This window comes from Parasteatoda tepidariorum, chromosome 7 (assembly GCF_982258835.1).
Source record: "Parasteatoda tepidariorum strain Cologne lab strain chromosome 7, Ptep-v5.0, whole genome shotgun sequence".
NCBI classification, from domain to species: domain Eukaryota; kingdom Metazoa; phylum Arthropoda; class Arachnida; order Araneae; family Theridiidae; genus Parasteatoda; species Parasteatoda tepidariorum.
In genome coordinates, this window is record NC_141761.1 from 57,717,603 (window position 1) to 57,741,211 (window position 23,609).

The window sequence follows — 23,609 nt, forward strand, 5'->3', positions numbered from 1 at the left end:
ATAGCAAGTCGCAATAAATTGCATGTTCCATATTTTGCTCAAAGAGCATTTGACATTTTATCAAAGAGTATTTGACATTTTAGCAATTGACATTTCGGCAAATGTTTAGGCATTTTATACAATAACTAAGCAAAATATATAATAATTCTCATACTTCATATTTTACCTGAAATTGAACATTCGATAGAATGATGGCGTTTCATACCTTGATGACAACGTATATACTATAACCTATTGTACTATAACTCATTTGAATTTAACTAAAAATTTACCTTTCTCCATAAAAAAAAAAAAAAAAAAAAAAAAAAAAAACTTTGGGACCTATAAAAACACTTGTTCATATTCAAAATTTTTAAGAAGCAAGTTCATGATAATAATAAAAGGAAATAATGAACTGAACTAAATGCTTGAAACCAATTTTGTTCAGGCGGACAGAATCTAAGATTTTGACTTAAGTTGAAAATTTTGTTAACCACGATAGTTTTATGTCATGCATTCAATTTATTATGAAATATGGTATTTTCTTTATTAAAAGAATATAATATTCAATTGCATGATCATCAATTAAATAATAATGAGAAATATCTACTTTTGATATTCCTTAATATTTAAAATCAAAAATTTAAAAATTGCAGAATGTAATTTGCAAGTATATATCACGAAGAAAATAAAATTATTATAATTTAATTTGAGTCTTTAATTAGTTTTCTGCTACTGGCTATTTACACACCTGTAGCTGTTTTTTTTTCTTATTGAAGACAGCATCTTATGATATGTTTGCCCAATTTCAAGGCACGCAACGGCCATTTCTTCTTAATATTTTTGTATGCACAGAAATAAAGATGTTAACTGATATTAAAATTAATTATGTTTAATCAATTCTTTTTTCAATGTGCTAAAGCAGATGAATGGCATGATAATGTTTGTATATAGAAAAAAATATACTACTTTTGTCATTCTAGAAATTCAATACAGTTTGATATATTATAATATTTTATAATGACTAAAAAAGAAAAAAAATCTCAATGGTGGAAATTTAACAGAAATACTTCGTCAAAAAACTTCCATGTATGAAAAAAAAATTTTATTTGGTGACAAATATATTTTATGCCCTATGAAAAGTCGTCACATAAAAATAAAGAAGTTGCAATTTGAGTGTCTGAAACTTCGATTAAGTTAGGCTTTATTTAAAACCACACACATGTAATGCACCTAAAAAGAATTTTATATAGCTTACAAATAGTTTAAATGTTAAAAAAAATAGTAAACTGTATAAAATATTACGACATATAACCAAAACAAAATCTTTAAAACCAATGAATAATTGGAGATTTGAGACTATTTTCAAAGTTGAAAGAATGCAGCATTGAGGAAATTCTATTATTCATTTAATTTCGGGCTTTTCATTTTCGTAACATTTCACTATAGATCACATCTTTATTGTTTACTCGCGCGCCATTTTAATTATTAGAATTGACAGATCTGATTAAAGATGACGAAACCTTAATTTAAGAGCATGAACTATATTTAGGGCGATCCAGTAGGACGTCATCACGACGCGTTTCTTGGCCCAACTGTCTACCCAAGTCAAAATTCTTGATGGTACCATCAAAGAATTATGATGGTTTATGTTGGTTTAAATAAGAATCTTGATGGTCCAACATGTGTTGATGCTCACCATCATACAACAATTTCCATCTAGTTTTGATGGTTTTTGATGGCCCAACAAATTTCCATCATTACAAAATGGAAAATGTTGGTTTATGTTATGATGGTAAACCATCAATCAATGTTTGATTTTTGATGGACCAACATAAACTTTCATATTTTGATGGCAGATGTTGTTTTACCATTATGATGGTCTACCAACAAGTTATGTTATTTTAATGTTGGACAAACAACAACCATCGAAATATGATGGAAGATGCTGCATGGCTATTTTGATGGTCCACCAACAAGATGTGTTTATTAATGTTGGACCAACAACAACCATTAAAATATGATGGAAGATATTGCTTTACTATTATATTGGTTCAACCATCAAGTTATCTTTTGTATTGCTGGACCAACAGCAATCATCAAATTAAGATGGAACATGTTGTTTTAGTACTAGGATGGTACAACCATCATGTTATGTTTGTTGTCGTTGGACCAATAACAATCATCAAAATAAGTTGGAAGATGTTGTTTACCTTTATGATGGTCAACCAGCAAGTTACGTTTTAATTGTTATACCAACAGCAACCAACAAAATGTAATGGAAGATGTTGTTTATCTATTTTGATTGTTCAACCATCATGCTATGTTTTTTATTGTTGGACCAGCAACAACCATCAAAATAAGATGAGAGTTGTTAGTTTATCATTATGATGGTAAACCAGCAAGTTACGTTTTTATTGTTGGGCCAACAACAACCAACAAAATATAATGGAAGATGTCGTTTATCCATTATGGTGGCTCAAGCATCATGCTATGTTTATTATTGTTGGACCAACAACAACCATCAAAATATAATGGAAAATGCTATATGGTCATTTCGATGGTTTACCAACAAGTTGTGTTCACTAATGTTGAACCAACAACTGCCATTAAAATATGATTGAAGATGTTGTTTATCTATTATGATGGTCAAACCATCATGTAATGTTTTTTATTGTTCGACCAACAATAACCATCAAAATAAGATGAGAGGTGTTGTTTTATTATTATGATGGTAAACCAGCAAGTTATGCTTTTATTGTTCGACCAACAACAACCATCAAAATATAAGGGAAGATGTTGTATGGCAATTTTGATGGTTTACCAACAAGTTATGTTCACTAATGTTGGACCGACAACAGCCATTAAAATATGATTGAAGATATTGTTCATCTATTATGATGGTTTAACCATCATGCTATGTTTAATAATGTTAGACCAACAACAGCCATAAAAATAAGTTGGAATATGTTGTTTAACTAGTATGATGGTTCAACCATCATGCTATGTTTTTTATTGTTGGACCAACAACAACCATCAAAATAAGATGAGAGATTAGATTTTATCGTTATGATGGTAAACCAACAAGTTATGTTTTTATTGTTGGACTCACAGCAACCATCAAAATATCATGGAAGATGCTGTATGGCTATTTTGATGGTCTACCAACAAGTTGTGTTCACTAATGTTGAACCAACAACTGCCATTAAAATATGATTGAAGATGTTGTTTATCTATTATGATGGTCAAACCATCATGTAATGTTTTTTATTGTTTGACCAACAATAACCATCAAAATAAGATGAGAGGTGTTGTTTTATTATTATGATGGTAAACCAGCAAGTTATGCTTTTATTGTTCGACCAACAACAACCATCAAAATATAAGGGAAGATGTTGTATGGCTATTTTGATGGCTTACCAACAAGTTGTGTTCACTAATGTTGAACCGACAACAGCCATTAAAATATGATTTAAGATGTTGTTCATCTATTATGATGGTTTAACCATCATGCTATGTTTAATAATGTTAGACCAACATCAGCCATAAAAATAAGTTGGAATATGTTAATTAACTAGTATGATGGTTCAACCATCATGCTATGTTTTTTATTGTTGGACCAACAACAACCATCAAAATAAGATGAGAGATTTGATTTTATCGTTATGATGGTAAACCAACAAGTTATGTTTTTATTGTTGGACTCACAGTAACCATCAAAATATCATGGAAGATGCTGTATGGCTATTTTGATGGTCTACCAACAGTTTGGGTTCATTAATGTTGGGCCAACAACAACCATTAAAATATGATGGAATACGTTGTTTAATTATTATGATGGTTCAAGTATCATGCTATGTTTTTTTATTGTTCAACCAACAACAACATCAAATTGAGACGGAGGATGTTACATGGCCATTTTGATGGTCTACCAACAAATTATGGTTGGTAGGACCTATATTGGACCAACAATAGCCATAAAAGTATGTTGGAAGATGTTATTTTACAATTATTACTGTCCAACTATCAGGTTATGTTTATTGTTGTTGAACTAGCACCAACCATTCAAATATGCTGGAAACAGATGTTTTGCTGTGATGATGGTCAACCAGTATATTATGTTTAATTTTAGAGCAAAAAGCAAATATATCTATATATCGTGAAATATGCTGTTTTACTATTATGTGCACATGGGTCATAAATTAGTCAGGAGAAGTTTTTTCTAAAATTTTCAACACTTTAAATTAGAAGTATATGTTAAAAATTACAATAAGAGTCTAAAAATAAATAGTTTTTGCAAATAATGAGAATAAAACAATAGACTGCTTATTACGATTGAAACAAAAAATTAAGAAAAATTCATTTTAAGTACCCAAGTGTATAACATTCAAAGAAGATAAAATTATTATGCGCACGTACACTATGCTCGATTTTTTAATTATTAAACACGAAGTGAAATTACAATAGAATTTTTAAAAAAATAAATAGTTGTTGTAAATATTGACATTAAGATGAATTTGACAAATAAAGAACAATTAGGCTTTATATCAGAACTAATAAAGTTAAGAAAGATTAATATGAGAGAGAGATTTTTATGTGCACGTGCATTGATTGAGCATTGTCTCGTGACATTTTACTGAAATGCTTAAAGTTATTATTTAAATTATTAAACATGTGGTGAAATTATTATGAAAGTTAAAAAATAAATGGTTATTGCAATTAATACAATTTGGGGAATTTTAGAAACACAAAACAATAAAGCACACATCAGTATTTATTTAATTAAGAAAGATTTAAATTAAATAAAAATTTTAATCGTATTCGCTACAGTCGAGTATATTTTTATGATATTTAACAATTGGGTAGAAATTTTTGCTTTTAATCTCAAAAAATATTGTTTTTTTTTTTATCCAATTCCCGCTTGGAGAATGACCTTTCGTCATATAGCCATCTGAAGGGTAGATTTGTTGGCCACTTTTTCAGGGGCACCGTATTAGGTGGACCAACGTTGCTCCCACATTAAAGACAGATAATACAGAGAATTGAAGAATATCCATGCCTTGACCGGGATTCGAACCCAGAACCTTTCTGACGCAAGGCCAGTTTTCTGACCCCTACACAGGTCATTCCACCCAAAAAAATATAGTAATATGTTTTAAATGGTTGAAAATTAATAGCAACCGCAATTAATATCATTCAAAGGAATTTTAAATTCAGAAAAACAATAAAGCTACATATCAGTATTAATGTGATTAAAAAAGATCATATGGATTATGGGTACATCATTCATATGGGTACACGACTGAGAAATTAAAATATGAGCACGTGCAGTACTTGAACATTGTCCCGCGACTTTTTATTGAAAGCTCGAAAGTTGGCATTTAAATTATCAAACATGAGGTGAAATTATAACTAATGGTTTAAAATAAATGGTTATTGCAATTCATTACATAATGGTGAATTTTAGAATCACAAGACAATGAGGTTACAAAGCAGGATTACTTAAATCAAAAAGGATTTAAATAAGATTGGGATGTAAGTTGCACTTTTAAATGCAAAATATGTAATAATATGTTATTAAAGGTTAAAAATTAATAGTTACTGCAATTAATATCACAAAAGTAAATTTTTAATTCAGAAAACAATTTTGCTTCATATCAGGATTAATAAAATTAAGAAAGATTCATTCATATAGGTACACGAGTGATAGATAACATTTTTATGTGCGCCTGCACTACTTCATCATTGCCTGGTTACTGAAAGGTTAAGACTTGCTTTTTAAATTATTAAACATTTGGTTATAACATTATTGAGTTTTTTAAAAATGTAAAGCAATATAGCAACATATCAAGATTATTTAGATTAATTAGAAGAAAAATTTAAATAAAAAAAAATTAGAGATTTTTCAATATTTATAAAAGTACTATTAAAGGTTAAAATATAAATAGTTATTAAATATAATAACATTGAGGTAGGTTTTCAATTTACAAAATATTATGCATATTCAGATTAGTGAAATTATAATGATTCGTGGATTTAGGTAAACGAGAGATAGATTAAATGACAGGGGGGGGAAAAGTATTTTCCTTACACATTTACTTAAGTCGGGCATATTCTAATAACATTTTATAATGGCGTGGGAATATGCGATAATTCAAAATAATTATATATATTGTTTTTGTTGTCATAGGTTCTTAGGGCAAGGGGCTGTGATTGTATTTTTTCAGTCGCACCATCCATGGCCAAGAATTCTACCTCAAATATTTTTTTTAAACAAAACTATATATAAATTATGATGAGATAGTGGTTAGAAACAAAAGGTTGAGTAGATACTTTAATGTAGGTAGGTACTTTTATTTATGTCGCACTAGAACTGTACAATGGGCTATTGACAACGGTCTGGGAAACATCTCTGAGAATGATCCGAAGAAGTTTGCCATCACAAATTTCGTCACGCCATCTCCTCAATTTATATATAGATATGAAGGGAAAAGAAATTTTCACCAGATCCCTGTACCCATGGTACTGCTAAGCGACTGACCACAGGACTTTCAATTCCAGAGATTTTGCAGAGCACGTATAATGCATGCACTTCTCGGTGAGAGGTTAGCAGAATCAGGGATCGAACCCTGCAATTTTAATTAAGAAAAATAAATAATAACAGTTTATATTGCTTAATTTAAAATTCCAGATTATGCTTTCATTTCTCACAAAAAGTACAGCATTTTTGTTTCATATATAAGGTAGCAGTCGGTGTGAATGCTCCTTGATATACGTTGCTTCTATACATTCGACCCCGCGTCAAGGGCAATCAGAGATGCAGTGTGAATTGTGCTTGAGTGTTCTTTTCAAACTTTACGCTTGGGTCGAGAAGCAAAATATCAACTCAACTTCTTCTTGTCAGTTGTTATTCCACAAGCCGGCGTGGTTCTCTCATGTAAGTTTATGTAAAATTATTTATTCTTTTAATAATTATTATTTTTTTATTGTCTTTTTCTTCTATATAATTTATTTGCAATATTTATTAAATTTTGTGGAGATCGAGCTATTAATAGATTGCGGCAAATCAGAAATTCCATTATTCTTCCATCAGTGTTTTCCCTAATCGTTTTTCCATGCTTTGCTTGCCATTTGATCCCAATAAATACGCTCTTTTTGTAAAAATAAAACGAGATCTCTTAAAAATTTATTCAGATTCCATTTTAAAGAAAATTAATTCACTGTTAAGAAATTAAATATTAATAGGTAGAAGGATTTATACATAAACGGTGGGAATCAAAATTATAAAAAAAAATTTAACTGTTGATGTTATAAGATATTTGTAGCAAAGAAAGTGATTGATAAAACAATTGTTATTAATATTGTTAAAAGTCTTTTGAATTCAGTCTTACTTTTGAGACTAAATTTTAAGACTAGTATCCTACAACACTAGTGATGCTTTATATATTAATAAACAATTTTGTTTTTCTTTCATTTTATTGTTATGATCTGTTTTTCTTATCTTTTTCGTCAGTTATTTTTGATGTGAGCTTATTTGCTTTCCACTATAATCACATTCATGTTCAAGAAGTATTCCTTGCTAAATTTAATTTAAATTTTGTTAATTTTGATTCATCATAAAAGGATTACTACATAAACGGTGGGGATCAAAATTATATATATATTTTTTTTAATGTTATCTAGAAGATATTTGTAGCAAGGAAAGTGATTGATAAAACAATTGTTATTAATATTATTGTTAAATGTCTGTTGAATTTAGTCTTACTTTTGAGACTAAATTTTGAGACTTGTATCCTACAACACTAGTGATGCTTTATATATTATTTAGCAATTTTGTTTTACTTTCAATTTATTGTTATGATCTTCTGTTTTTCTAATCTTTTTCGACAGTTATTTTTTATGTCAGCTTTATAGCTATCCACTACAATCACATTCATGTTCAAACAGTATTTCCTGCTAAGTTTAATTTAATTTTTGTTAATTTTGATTCACCATTAAAGGATTTATGCATAAACGGTGGGGATTAAAATTATACATTTTTTATTTGATGGTATCTAGAAGATATTTGTAGCAAAGAAAGTGATTGATAAAACAATTGTTATTAATATTGTTGAAAGTCTTTTGAATTTAGTCTCTGGTGTAAGATCGTCATTCAGATGTGGATGCATTTGTCCGTACGCAAACACTCGGTGCATATGGCAAAGTACCAAAATCCTGAACCTCCGTCACATGGAGGACAAATATCTGTGTGGCTGACTGAATCTCACAAGATAATCTCTTCTGAGATTAAGATTCGAAATGGGGTTCAGGTAGCCCAAAGTGTTGCAATAAGGCTTTGTGTCCCGGATCTTAGAATTAAGTCGCTGAGCACGTAACTTTTGAGACTAAATTTTAAGACTAGTATCCTACTACACTAGTGATGCTTTATATATTAATAAGCAATTTTGTTTTTCTTTCATTTTATTGTTATGATCTGTTTATCTTATCTTTTTCGAAAGTTATTTTTAATGTCAGCTTTTTTGCTATCCACTATAATCACATTCATGTTCAAGAAGTATTCCTTGCTAAATTTAATTTAAAATTTGTTAATTTTGATACATCATAAAAGGATTTAAACATAAACGGTGGGGATCAAAATTATAATTTTTTTTTAATGTTATCTAGAAGATATTTGTAGCAAAGAAAATGATTGATAAAACAATTGTTATTAATATGGTTAAAAGTCTGTTGAATTTAGTCTTACTTTTGAGACTAAATCTTAAGACTAGTATCCTACAACACTAGTGATGCTTTATATATTAATTAGCAATTTTGTTTTACTTTCAATTTATTGTTATGATCTTCTGTTTTTCTAATCTTTTTCGACAGTTATTTTTGATGTCAGCTTTATTGCTATCCACTATAATCACATCCATGTTCAAACAGTATTCCCTGCTAAGTTTAATTTAATTTTTGTTAATTTTGATTCACCATTAAAGGATTTATGCATAAACGGTGGGGATTAAAATTATATATTTTTTATTTGATGGTATCTAGAAGATATTTGTAGCAAAGAAAGTGATTGATAAAACAATTGTTATTAATATTGTTGAAAGTCTTTTGAATTTAGTCTCTGGTGTAAGATCGTCATTCAGATGTGGATGCATTTGTCCGTACGCAAACACTCGGTGCATATGGCAAAGTACCAAAATCCTGAACCTCCGTCACATGGAGGACAAATATCTGTGTGGCTGACTGAATCTCACAAGATAATCTCTTCTGAGATTAAGATTCGAAATGGGGTTCAGGTAGCCCAAAGTGTTGCAATAAGGCTTTGTGTCCCGGATCTTAGAATTAAGTCGCTGAGCACGTAACTTTTGAGACTAAATTTTAAGACTAGTATCCTACAACACTAGTGATGCTTTATATATTAATAAGCAATTTTGTTTTTCTTTCATTTTATTGTTATGATCTTCTGTTTTCCCAATCTTTTTCAATAGTTATATTTTATGTGAGCATTTTTGTTATCCACTATGTTCATGTCCATGTTCCTGAAGTATTCCCTGCTAAGTTTAATTTTTGTTAATTTTGCTGCACAATAGAAGGATTTATTGGTGGGTAGAAGGTGAGCATTAAAATTATTAAAAAAATTTTTTAATCTTTTAAAGTGACTGAAAATATACTACATTATTAACATTATTTATTCCCATTACATGAGCGCAATTAGCTTAACGCTGTTGTAAACATAAATATTATTTCCTTTAAAATGTTAATTCCTTTCTAAACAATGTATTTCTGTTTAAGGGAATAAAATGCAATTTATTTTTTTTTCTATTGGCTTACTTTTCAGTGCATTAGTTTGGAGGAGTTGAAATGAAAATTGGAGCCTCTGAATGTTGAGTTGATCATTTGGATGAGAAGTGATGCCTTTGAGAGGATGAGTAAGTATTCTAATTATTTTCTTTTCTTTTCTTGGATTCTCAATCCTGATAGTTTTGTTAGTGCGAAAAACAATCCTGATTCTACCTTTTTAAAAGAATTTTTTTTTCTTCAATTGAGTATGTAAACTTTCTATAATGTCTGACTTTTATTTGCTAAATATATTTACTTCAATGTCTAGAGCAGTGATTCTCAACCACTGTACCGCAGCACTTTTGTTTGCCGCTAAATTCTTAAAATGTGCCTCCAAATATTAGAAATGATACAATTATAATGCTTTTTTAGTGAAGAGTGAAGTTTAAATTAAAGAAAAGTTTTTACATATACATAAGTCGGCGATTGTCTTGTCTCTGATAATCTTAAAATAAGTTAATATAAGAAGGAAGCGTTTAAATTGTCTTTGGCAATTTTAAAAGAATGTTGAAATAGGTAGAAAATTTAATGACTATTAAAACTATTAATTAACGAAAGAAAGAAAGTTAAATATTAATTTTCAAACGGATATTAAAGCTAATCATTAAAGTAAGCTATGCAATTAATAGTTATAAAAGCAAATTGACAAAGGATAACTAACAAAAAAAATAAGCTGACAATTTATAATTAGCAAAAAAACTAGTTAACAGGAAATCACAAAAAAATAACAATTTAAAAAAACTAACAGTTAATAACTACGTAAAACAAGCTAACAATTAATAACTAGCAAAAAAATAAATAACTGTTACTAACTAATAAAAAATTAGTCGAAAGAAATAATTAGTCTCTTAATAAACGTGCTTTTGTAGTACATATTATTTTATTTTACATTCAAAATTATTATCACGAACTATTTAACACAGTGTATTAGTGATAAATTAAAAACTTTTAAACTAATTTTTTTTCATTGTGTGCCGTCAAATTTCAAAATCGTTAAAAGTGTGCCGCCACAAAAAAAAAAGGTTGAGAATCACTGGTCTAGAGTGATGGTGCAAGGTGTCATTTCGCCAAAGCTTCGGCTGCTAGTATATATTAAGCTTTCATATTGAGGGCATAATGTTTGTATATTCAATATATATATTCCAGTTTACTTTGCATTTTTGCTTTATTATTACCAATTAAGGTAAAATAGTCTACGCTCATTATTAAGACCCCCATTTGTGCTCTTCTTCTGTTATAATGGTCGTTACGTAAAGTCCCATTTGCTGTTCTATTGGTGCAATGTCCATTAGATCGTCCAAGCTGAACAAATCATTCCAGTATAATAATAAAAGAATCTTTTGTTTGTAATTTTCAGAAAATCTTTAACAGAACCAGATGTTAGGAAATATATATACATTTGGAACTAACATTTTTGTGGATCGAAAAGTATTAAAATCAAAACTTGCTGAAATATACAAAATCCTGAAAAGCATTTTGTTTATAATAATTAAAAAACCTGAAATAATTAAGGTTTAAAAATAGGGTGTTCCAATTTTATGCCATCGTGCTTGTAAAGCGACATTTCGATATCTAAAATAAGTATTGACTTGAGTTTTCGCACAATAGTAAAAGATGTTATTTGAAAAAATTTCAATATTCAAAAGTTACCAAATCGCAGTTCTTCAATGGCCAGGCCTAAGCTTTAACCTTACTAAAGGCTTGTTCCATTTATAATGTTCTTGTTTTTTAATAATTTTGAAAATAAGGTAATAAAAAAAATTTTGCTTTTTGTGTAGAATTAGAAACAAAAGACAAATTCTGTTAAAGAAAATATATGCTGAGTCAAACACTTGACATTTCTTTTGGAAATAAATGCGGTAACATTAGGGTTAAAGACAATGCTTTTTTAAGTATAATTTACTAGTGATAATTATTATTTTAAATTTTTTTTTGATAAAAATGTTAAAACTTAAGTTTGTGATGGTTATTTTTAATGAGTCATATGTTTTTCTTACAGTTGCCACTTTCAATGCTTTAGATTTTTTTTACTTATTTTCATTCAAGCAATAGCAATAATTATTCCTATTTTCCTACATTCAACAACTGTTAAAAAATGGGTTGAACTTTATATTTTGTCTGTTAAAAATCTATCTTTTTTGAAGTAGGATAATTGATTTTAAATTTTTATATTAATAATTTTTAAATGATAAACTGAACTGCTTAAGTACAGTTAAATTCTTCATTATTTAATTAATTTTTTTTACTTTTTTTATTTTAGCATATATAGTTCCAAATTGCTTTCAAGTGTAAAATATTGAAAGGTTTTGCACAGTTGTAAAGTTCCTATTACAGTTGTTTAAATCAGTTCGCATCCTGTAGCTATATTATTTCTGATATTGTTAACCTTTATTTAATATAACATACTTATAAAAGTCTGTGTGTGGATTATTTTTTATGTCGCATACTAGCTTGCATATATTTTTTTCAATGCATAAAATCGATTTTCCTGCCTTTTTCTTTTGGCAACTGTGAGCATTTATTTTCTAACTAAACTCAAGTTTCTGACAGTTGAAAATAAAACTATAATTAAAATACACTCACTGGAACTAGAAATTTTCTGAAACTGTGTTTTTTAAAATATTTTTTAAGTTAATAAGAAAAGAAGCTGCATTTTATTTGTTTAATTTTTTATATTTTTGCCCATCAGCATAAGCTGATGTATTCAATATTTTGTTAATGAATTATAAACAAGTCTTCCTGCTTAACTTTTAAAGAGTTGGGGGTATGTAGCAGTGTTTGCAAAAACCTGTATTATATGTACTTATAATCAGGGCTTTGTTGATTGAACTGATTTTTTTAAAAGAAAATCATTGATTTAAATCAACTGATTTTATATATATATTTAAAAAGTTAAAAAACTACATTTTAAAGTATTGGTACTTTTACTATTTCTTTTCTTGGTATTTGTTAAATTCCAACGAATTTGAAATTACATTTTTCAAAATCTTTTGATTCTTGAGATTGAAAGTACAGATTAAAGTATACATTGAAGTATTTTTTTTTTTCTCATATGTTTACAGTATCTTTGACATTATCAGATTTTCTATTAAGAAATTTTGTGAAAAAAAAAATTTCAATGGAATTTTTTTAGTTCAACTTATGTATTTTAATATAGGATTAAAAATTAATATTTTAATATAAAAAATATATAGATTAAATATTTATTTTTTGATGAATGACTACTTTTATAAATGCAATTTGTTACATTTATTTTGTCATTTTAAAACTCAGGAGGGAAAAAAAAGAAATCACAATTTAATTAAGATTATGGTTTGGTAATTGAAACTTTGTTTTAATTTTTAAAGCATTCTTTAAATTCTCTATTTCATCTAGTCTTTGAATTTCAATCAGGGATTTGTTTCAAAATGGTTGCTATGCATTCAAAGCTATGTTTTATAATGAAAAATTGTTTTAGGTAGCCAGAACTTCTAAGATATTCTTATAATATACTTTTAATATTAATTTAATTTTGATTAAACATTTATGATGTTTTTTTAGTCATAAATCAAAGTTCTTTGTATTTGAATGAAAAAAATCTCAAGCCCTGCTTTAATATAAACATTAGATATAATTATTTACATATCTAATGTTTAGATTAGAAAAATATATCTAACTAGGAGGCTTCGCCCCCTGCTCACTGGTGCTCACCAACCCCCGGAACTGCCTTCGCAGTTCATTTCGGATTGCTTCGCAATACGATGCTCGGTTTGCTCGCTCATTGGATACGTTCTTAGCGTCTAGCTTTTGTATACTTTTTTGAACACTGAAGTTCCGAAAACTTTTCACTGTAGAAAATTCTAAGCCTGTGCATTTCAGTATTAATTTGAAATTGCAAACAGTTCACATATTTTTCTTAATCACACTATTCTAAATTTCAGATGTTGAGAAAAGTAACTGTTGTAAGTTTTATTTTAAAGTCTTTCCCACCAGAGGGCTAAAACCATGTGTTGTAAAACAATATGAAACAGTACTGAACGCCGGATGTAAAGCATCGGCTTCGATGAAGACAATTTTGTGAGAATTTTTTGATAATTCGGTGAGAATTCACCCGATTAGACATATGATGCTCACAACGTGCTCTTGCGCGCCGAAGCCTATCAATTAAAACATATTAGCGTTTTATATAATATAGATTAGCCAAATGATGCTCACTACATGCTCTTGCGCGCCGAAGCCTATCAATTAAAAATGAAAGCTTTTGCCAACGCGAGAAAAGAAATATCATCGGTTTTATTGATACATACATATTAGCGTTTTATATAATATAGATGTTATATTAGAAATCAAAATATAATTATAAATAAAATATAATTATTTCAGTCATTTTTTGTCGCCTTCTACATGTACAATAAATTGCATAAGGATGAAGTTATTGTAAATAAATGAAGTGTGAAATATGAAGCATAATAAGTTAAAAATTATAAATTGAAACTTAATTAATGAATGGAATTTCTAGAAGTGTTGTTAACATCCGTGAAATGAAATGCGCTATTATTGCTATTGTACATTATTTGTTTTATAGATCTCAGAATTTAGTAATGTGTTTTAATAATTTATAATTTAGTAATTTATATTAATAATTTATAATGTATTTTTTCGTGTATTTAGCTAATTTTAATTTGTTCATAATAATTTTGTTTGCGAATAAGGTTGTAAAAAGGCATAAAATAAAGATAGGCATAAAAGTTTATAGAACAATATATTACAAAGAGCAACTTAACGAGCAACAATTATTTCAAAGAGCAACTTAATTAGGTAATTTCAAAGAAAATTGATTGGAACTAATGAAATGTTAAGAAACTTATTTGGTGTGTAAAAAGATGGATTTTATTGGACTGAGCCCACCTTTGATAACCCTGAGATCACAAGAAAAGATTACTCAATTTATATTGTTAAATGTGATTGCCCGAACTTCATTAAAACTGTAATTTCATAATGCGTTTTTCTTTCGTAAAAGAAATCACTGTGTGCATAGAATTGTTTTCCCTGTCAATAATTGACTAAACAGCATAACAATTCACTAGCTGAATAGCTAAAATTATTTATGAATTTGGTATTCGTTAAAAAAAGTACTTTTGAAGAAAGTAGAGTATTTACATATAATTTTATATTAACATCAAGGAGTTCCAAAAAAGTTTAATATTTGGTCTATACAAATTGTGCTAAGATGCAAAAAATCTACATAATTTGTCCAAATATTTCCAAACATCTTCATAATTTTATAACTGCCAATTTTTCTGCATTTACGTCCTTTTGTATAAACATATGCACAAATTGATACAAATATTAACCTAACATTTTTCTTAAAAGTAGGCTAATTTTAAATTTGTTTAATTTTATTTATTTTGGGTCTTGTTTGAATTTCACTTTATTACTTGTAGTAAAAATTATTATTAATTATTTAAAGAAGCTGTTAATTTGATTGCTCTTATTTTTTCTTCTAGATGTAATACGAGGACATATATGGAATGAATTAGTAAAGTTAGTATAAAAGAAGTTTGTCTATGACGAAGTTTGTAAATGAAGACTGACCATTATAATTGTGAATTATGTGTGCTTGTTGTTGGAAAGAAGTTGCTTGAATAATATGCTCTGTTTAAATAAAAGATTTTAAATAAATATCCTTGATTTTATTTTGACATTGAATATTAATTTTTTTTGCCGCAATAGTATTAATGTTTCATTTAAAAATACTGATATGAATTGTTCTTGGACAAAATTATTTTTATAAATAATATTCTAATCAAAATTCACGCACAATTTGAGTTTTTCCTTCTTAAATTTGCTTAACGTTTTACCCAATGAGACCCGTCATGGAGATTACGTGTCAAACAGCAAGATGTAATGATAGTAAATCTGGATGATCCATAAGGATTAATCAAATCACATAAATCTGATTAAAATCATGTATAAGGTGATTGTTCCAACAAATTATTGTTGGACCAGCGGGAATATACCATCAAAACTATTTGCCTGTATTATGTTCGACGATAAATTGTCAGACAAAATTCCTACATTGGGATGATGGTTCCAACATTTGAGCAGTAAGAAAATGTGATGGAAATTTCTGATGGTCCAACATGTTGCTATTCTAATGTTGGACCAACATAAATCTGTCCAAATTCCTATATTGGGATGATGGTATCTCATGTTGGTTCCAACATTTCATTTCTAAGATAATATGATGGAAATTTCTGATGGTCCAACATGGATGAACCATCAAAACAAGATGCTATTCTTATGTTGGACCATCAAAAATCAGTCCGAATTCCTATATTGGGATGATGGTATCTCATGTTGGTTCCAACATTTCATTTCTAACATAATATGATGGAAATTTCTGATGGTCCAACATGGGCAAACCATCAAAACAAGTTGCTAATCTCATGTTGGACCATCATAAATCTGTCCGAATTCCTATATTGGGATGATGGTAGCTAATGCTGGTTCCAACATTTCATTTCTAACATAACATGATGGAAATTTCTGATGGTCCAACATGAGCAAACCATCAAAACAAGTTGCTAATCTTATGTTGGACCATCATAAATCTGTCCGAATTTCTAAATTGGGATGATGGTAACTAATGTTGGTTCCAACATTTCATTTCTAACATAATATGATGGAAATTTCTGATGGTCCAACATGGGCAAACCATCAAAACAAGTTGCTAATCTCATGTTGGACCATCATAAATCTGTCCGAATTCCTATATTGGGATGATGGTAGCTAATGCTGGTTCCAACATTTCATTTCTAACATAACATGATGGAAATTTCTGATGGTCCAACATGAGCAAACCATCAAAACAAGTTGCTAATCTTATGTTGGACCATCATAAATCTGTCCGAATTCCTAAATTGGGATGATGGTAACTAATGTTGGTTCCAACATTTCATTTCTAACATAATATGATTGAAATTTCTGATGGTCCAACATGAGCAAACCATCAAAACAAGTAGCTAATCTTATGTTGGACCGTCATAAATCTGTCCGAATTCCTATATTGGGATGATGGTAGCTAATGTTGGTTCCAACATTTCATTTCTAACATAATATGATGGAAATTTCTGATGGTCCAACATGAGCAAACCATCAAAACAAGATGCTAATCTTATGTTGGCCCATCATAAATCTGTCCGAATTCCTATATTGAGATGATGGTAGCTAATGTTGGTTCCAACATTTCATTTCTAACATAATATGATGGAAATTTCTGATGGTCCAACATGAGCAAACCATCAAAACAAGATGTTAATCTTATGTTGGACCATCATAAATCTGTCCGAATTCCTATATTGGGATGATGGTAACTAATGTTGGTTCCAACATTTCATTTCTAACATAATATGATGGAAATTTCTGATGGTCCAACATGAGCAAACCATCAAAACAAGATGCTAATCTTATGTTGGACCATCATAATTCTGTCCGAATTCCTACCTTGGGGTGATGGTTGCTTATGTTGGTTACCATCAAGGATTATGTTGGTCCATCAAAGGAAAACCATCAAAAATTTTGACTTGGGTACACCAGGAGTTCCCAAATGGGGTTCCGTGGAAGAGTCTCAGTCGTTTCGAGAGTTTGAACTTTTTCTTTTTTAACCATTTATGATTTACTTACAATTAAATTTACATCAAATTAATAATATATTATTTATTTAATATATCCGTTACTTCTAGGAAAATTAAGAGCAATGTTACGAATTCGAAACAAAAGTAATTTTCTCAAACTTTTATTTACTAATGTTTATATCAATCTCTCATATAATAAATTCTTTTATAAATAAAAAATTAAAAAAAAGCTGATTTAATCTCGCTTTTCACAATTTATTCTTTATTTTAAAAGAAGTAATGGTACATGTCATTCATGTAAATATGCTTTTTATTCAACATTGAAATACATTTAAGAACAAGAAAAAAAATGAGAAATTAAAATATTTAAAAAAATGTAATTTACTTTGCAAATGTAATTTAATTGAGCTTTTGTCTTCATTGACAAACGACATCCTTAACGAGTTAACATCTAAGCATTTCATAGAACTAAAATGAAACAAATAACCAAACGATAATAAAGAACTTTATAAATTCAATTAAAAATTAGTAAACGAAAACGATAAACTCATTAGTCTAACTGATAGTTAAACTTTTTGCCACAGCATGGCGTTGAAACCGTCTGAGCCAAAATATTGTCATTTTGGCATGCATTGATAAAGAAACTCGTCATCGCAGTATATGTTCTAGCATTGGAGTGCAAATACTTTAAATATTTCTCTGTGTTAACAATCATGAACATGCGTTAAAAATTCATAAGCAATAAAAAAAGCATATGATAATTCAATAAAAGGAATTATTTAATATGACGTTAGAATCTTCGAAAGAAATCAATTAAAATCTAAAATAATCAAATTAAATGCTTGTGTGTCTATCTCTTATAACTCCAGAAGCATTTGCGCTAGCGTAATGAAATTTGAACAATGGGTGAAAAGGGCATTTTAGCTCTTAATTTGAAAATTCGCTTAAAAATTTCAATTAAATCATTCGGGAGAGACGTTTGAAAAAGTGAATTTTCTCATTGGTTTTAAAGTTAGACGAATTGCTATAAATTAATCCGCAGACGATGCTGTATTTCAAAGATAGATTCAATGATGTTTTCTTGCATATAGATCTCATTATTCAAAAAAGGAATATATTGAACGTTTTTTATTTTATTATTTTTTGCTAGGAGGCTTCGCCCCTTGCTCGCTGCCGCTCACCAACCCCCGGAACTGCTTTCACAGTTCATTTCGGATTGCTTCGCAATCCAATGCTCGCTTTGCTCGCTCATTGGATACGTTCTTAACGTCTAGTTTTTGTATACTTTTTTGAATACTGAAGTTCCGAAAACTTTTCACTGTAGAAAATTCTAAACCTGTACATTTCAATATTCATTTGAAATTGCAAGCAGTTCAGATATTTTTCTTAGTCACACTATTCTAAATTTCAGTTGTTGAGAAAAGTAACTGTTGTAAGTTTTGTTTTAAAGTCTTTCCCACCAGAGGGCTAAGGCCATGTGTTGTAAAACAATATGAAATAGTAGTCTGCCACTGAACGCCGGATGTAAAGCATCGGCTTTGATGAAGATAATTTTGTATTTTTAGTTCTCTGAAGGGCGCCACCTTAATAATATGGAATTTGTAAAATAAATGTATATATTTTTGATTGTTGATGAAACTCATCATTTTGTGTTTTCATCAGTGTTCAGAAGCAGAACAACTATAAGTTTTTTATTTTATCACAAAAAAATAAAATTTATGAAAACAAAAAAAAAGAGTAAGAAAATTAGTATAGTCGTAGAAAAAGTTAAAATTATAATATAGTATTTGTCAGTTAAAATAAAACTTTTTGTTTAAGTCATTGCTAACAATTCAAATTTCTCCGTGGCAATTCTAAAGTATAAATTAAGGTAGTATTGTTAAGCTGAAACACAATATTTTTAGTCTTGATGTCAACAATACAATTCAATTTTCCACAGAAACGATTGTTTCCATTGTTAAGTTCAATGTCAACAATTCAAATTTTTCTGAGACAACTCTTAACCTCTAAATATTATTTTTTTATGTACATATTTCTAAATGTCAGTATTCAACCACAAAACAACTTAAAGTCCACAAATGTAGCATGAAGTTGTAAAATGTAATGAAAGAGGGTCATAGCAATAATGAAAGTAGAAGTAAAATTAGTACTGTAAAATTAAAACAATATTTTTAATCAATGAGCCAAGTCCTTCAAGAAGCAGTTGTAGAAGTAGGTTGTTTATTTAAAACTTTTTATAGAATTTCTTTCAGAACACAATTGTTAATTTGGGCATTTGGTGATACAACACTTTTAGAATTGAAGGATTTGTTACGTCAAGCGCTCAGGTATCATAATTTTGATCTAGTTGCGCTTCTATGTCATTTTGATTTATGTTGCTAAGTTAACTTTCAAAAAATTTTATGGCTGGCAACAGCATTTTTATTTTTTAAGTTGTTTATTTTTATTTCTTTTAGAATTCGTTATTTTTTTAGCGAAATGTTTTTTAACCTAACAGAATTCTTTGCCGATTGTTTTATCTATGAATGAAGAAAATAAAGTAAATATTTAATTGTTGTGAAAAGAATCTTATTTAGTTGTACAAAGTACTTCAGCCAAAATTTGGGCGCCACGTAAGAGAATTATATATATTAGATCGGAAACACATCATTAAAAGGCAGAATGCTTTGGTGTTTTCAAAACAAAGCAAACGTTGCCACCGGCGGAAAAGAAATACAGCCAAAATTTGGGAGCCACGTAAGAGAATTATATTATCTTTTATTCGCTACGTCAAATAAACTCAAGGATCAACGTGAACGTGGAAGCATAGGCGGATTATGTCACCAAATTAGTACTTAAGCACTCTGAAACCACTAGCTTTTAAAACGTATTTCTTTGAAACTAAACTTAAAATCAACGAAAATTGAAAAAAAATAATTATTACTACTACTTATTTGTTTAGGGAAAAGGTAAAAATTGCCAGACTGTATTGATGTGTATGATGCTTGATTAAAATTGGCAAACGGTACTAATTATAAGTGTTGAAGATTGACATAGTAGCAGACGATTATTCTCAAAGAACAGAATTTAAATTGCTGTTGATGATTGACGAATCATATTTAACCAGGTTGACAAAAGCACAAAATTAAAAAAGGACATGTTGTATTGGTGGTTCACGTTTTCTCTTTGTTTTTTGAAAGAATTGGGTAGAACATTTTTTTTTTCCTTCCTTTTAGTTGAAGTTCTTTCTTGTGTTTTTTCTCACAAGGTGATATTTTTTCGCTAAATAAGGAATAAAATTTTAATTGTTTTTTGTATATTTATATTAATTTATATTATTTAATATTTTTTCTGTGTTACATTTATGTTATTTATTTAGTAGTTAAGATAAAAGGTTCTTTTATTTTGGTAACAATAAGCTTCATACTATTTGAAATAAAATATAAACTATGTTATACAAAGCATAATTAATGGAGAAATAGTACTTATTCGTTTCAATAAAAATGTAAAAAAAGACCTCACGCTAATATTGACACTAGTAATGCTTAGTTAATTTTCTTAATAGGCACTACTGGTAATTGGTGCTGTTTTAATGGGTACCCAATATCACAAAACACAGTATATAAATACAATGTATTATATTAACATACTCGGTACACACCAAAATGGCATCAATATGCAGTTTTAATATATATATTGTGAAATAAGGTTTTTTACCGCCCCTGGAAAGGAATAAGTACCGGATCTTTTGATTGTAGTAAGTATTGACTATCATTGGTGCGCCTCGAGCATCATACCAAATAATATTGAATAGAACCTTTATTTTGATGGGATGAACCACTAAAAACATGTTTTGTTTAATCTAATAGCGTAAAGCGGCCAGAAGGACAATAATAATAAATAAAAAATTGGAGATATTTTAGTTTTATTAATTATTTTGGTATTAGTATAGTTTAATTAATTACGTTGGTCTTTTATTTTCATGTTTGATTTCGTAGTCGTTTCTTACAGATTTATTGATTTTCTCTTTTTTTCATCTAGTAATAAATATAGCTTTTATCGTAAGTAAAAATAATTCTTCCATATTTCAAAGCTATTTCCAGTTATACTTTTAAACTCGAAATTGCTAATAATTATCAAGATATTTTAATCAGGCATATTATTTGCAGACTGAACACTCACATTTGTTTTGAATATAAAAATTCGCAGAAAGATACGATTATTTTTAATACTTTTTTTTTTACATGTCCTTTAAATTAGAAACAATCTAGTAAGAAAAATTGATTTTATATTTTTAGATTTTAAGAATAGATCAATGGAAGTTAGTTCGCCAATAATTATTAGCCCTGTATATAACATAGTAAGGAATTTAAGGTATACGAATGCAGATTGGCTGAAGACCAAAGTTAACAGAAAAGAAATGAAACAAACTTTTCCTGGATCTAACATCGAGTGATCAACGAAGTCTTATTATACGGCGGAACTTCACAATGATAAGTATATATTCGTATCTCTTGCTTTTAAAATCAATTTCAATTATTCGAAGTATTCATTATATGTAAAAATGATAAATAACCATACATTTTAAGAAATAATTAGTTATTAAACACTAACTATTCTTGGCACTTTTATCAAGTCATTCTTAGTTTGTTTTGGTTAAATTTATTATTTTTGTTTTGTTTTCTTGCAAAAAAGCTATTTATAATTAAAAAAATTTTGCAAATGAACTAAAAATGCTATATATATTTTAGTTCTACCCCTTCCTTCACACTCTTGTGAATATGACATGTGCCCATGTTATTTCCGGGCTGGCGTGTTAAAAAAGACGCTCTATAAAGATTACCGGCATACGAAAATATTGTCCTAATCTTGTTTATTTCTCAATCACTAAATGTTAGTACAGACTTTGTAGATATAGTAGGTTTATTTTAAACTAGGTGGCAGCACTCATCAAACATGTGTATAGGCGATTAATCCACAAATTAAAAACGAATACATTTATTGAGCATGTACTTATTAGTTTCATATAATTTTCTTGAATAAAATAAATAAACACTTTCATAATCGTTTTCCTCAAAATTATGCTGCCATTTAGAGCAGAATCAGTTAATATTTTACCCAACTATGGTTAATTGATGTAAAAAATATTTCCTCAGTACCTATTACCAACCAAGTATCACTGGTATCAATAACAGTTAGACAATTTTTTAACGGATAAGTATTCAACTTTGTAACAGACTGCTAATTATGAAAAATGAAATGGAGTTCGATGCAGTTAATATGATATTGATATAGAGTAGGAAAGCGAAGTTTGGGAGAAACTAAGGTAGGTACAGGGACTTTACCAATACTTAATAAAAAGTGGTGACTATTACTAAAAACTCCTTTAATTTTACTATCATTTTTTTTTAAATTTATGTGCTTTATGATACTACTCCGTATTCGGGAGCCATAAAAATAATTCGAATGTTATTTAGAGGGCGAAATTTAGAATATTTTGCTATTGAGCCAATGGTCGAATTTTCAACAACGGCACATTTTAAAACAATTAAAAAATCTTGATATTAACATTGTATGTTTCTTCAAAACAGGGTAAACGACAAAAGATTCCTTTTCAAGATGAAAAAAAAACCTGAAATAAAAGAATTTCAGATAATAAAATAATCACAATTCCATATTTTTTTTAAAAAAAATGCACCTGGGATTTAATTTTGACGGTAAAAGTGGTCACTGACAGACATTTTTTTAAACCATTCTTTGTTTTATTTAGTCATCCAGTAGCTGTTGGCAACCGTTTTTGCCCTACACTATTATTGACAATTAATCAACGAAGTAGACCTATTACCACAATTAAACATCACTAGGGTCAACAGAAAAAGGTAGGCGAATTTCTACGTCCCCCGCCAACAGAATGGAATTGTTCTTAAGTAATATTTAGATTATATGTCACTACGTACTAAATATGCAGAATTGGGTAAAAGACAGTTAGGCTGATTTCCTAATAGGTTTAACATTAATTTTGAGACCAAATGCAATGATTTCCATAGGAATGATAATGCAGAATTTAAATGTTATATATATTCGGATCGCCATCATGGTCTTCCACATTTATCCTTCATTTAAAAACAAATAAATATATTTAAAAAAGTGGTGCGGCGATTGGTAAAAAACTTCCATTTAGGTTATTTTTGGTGTTAATTTCAC

The 23,609-nt window shown here is 28.7% G+C and overlaps 1 long non-coding RNA gene across 1 annotated transcript; it reads left to right on the top strand.

The window, feature by feature from the left end:
- Nucleotides 1-6,924: 6,924 nt before the first annotated feature.
- On the top strand, nt 6,925-15,471 carry LOC147807165 (uncharacterized). The gene is made up of 2 exons (XR_015435533.1): nt 6,925-9,899; nt 15,297-15,471. It is a non-coding gene; the product is annotated as an uncharacterized LOC147807165 (long non-coding RNA).
- Nucleotides 15,472-23,609: the final 8,138 nt, after the last annotated feature.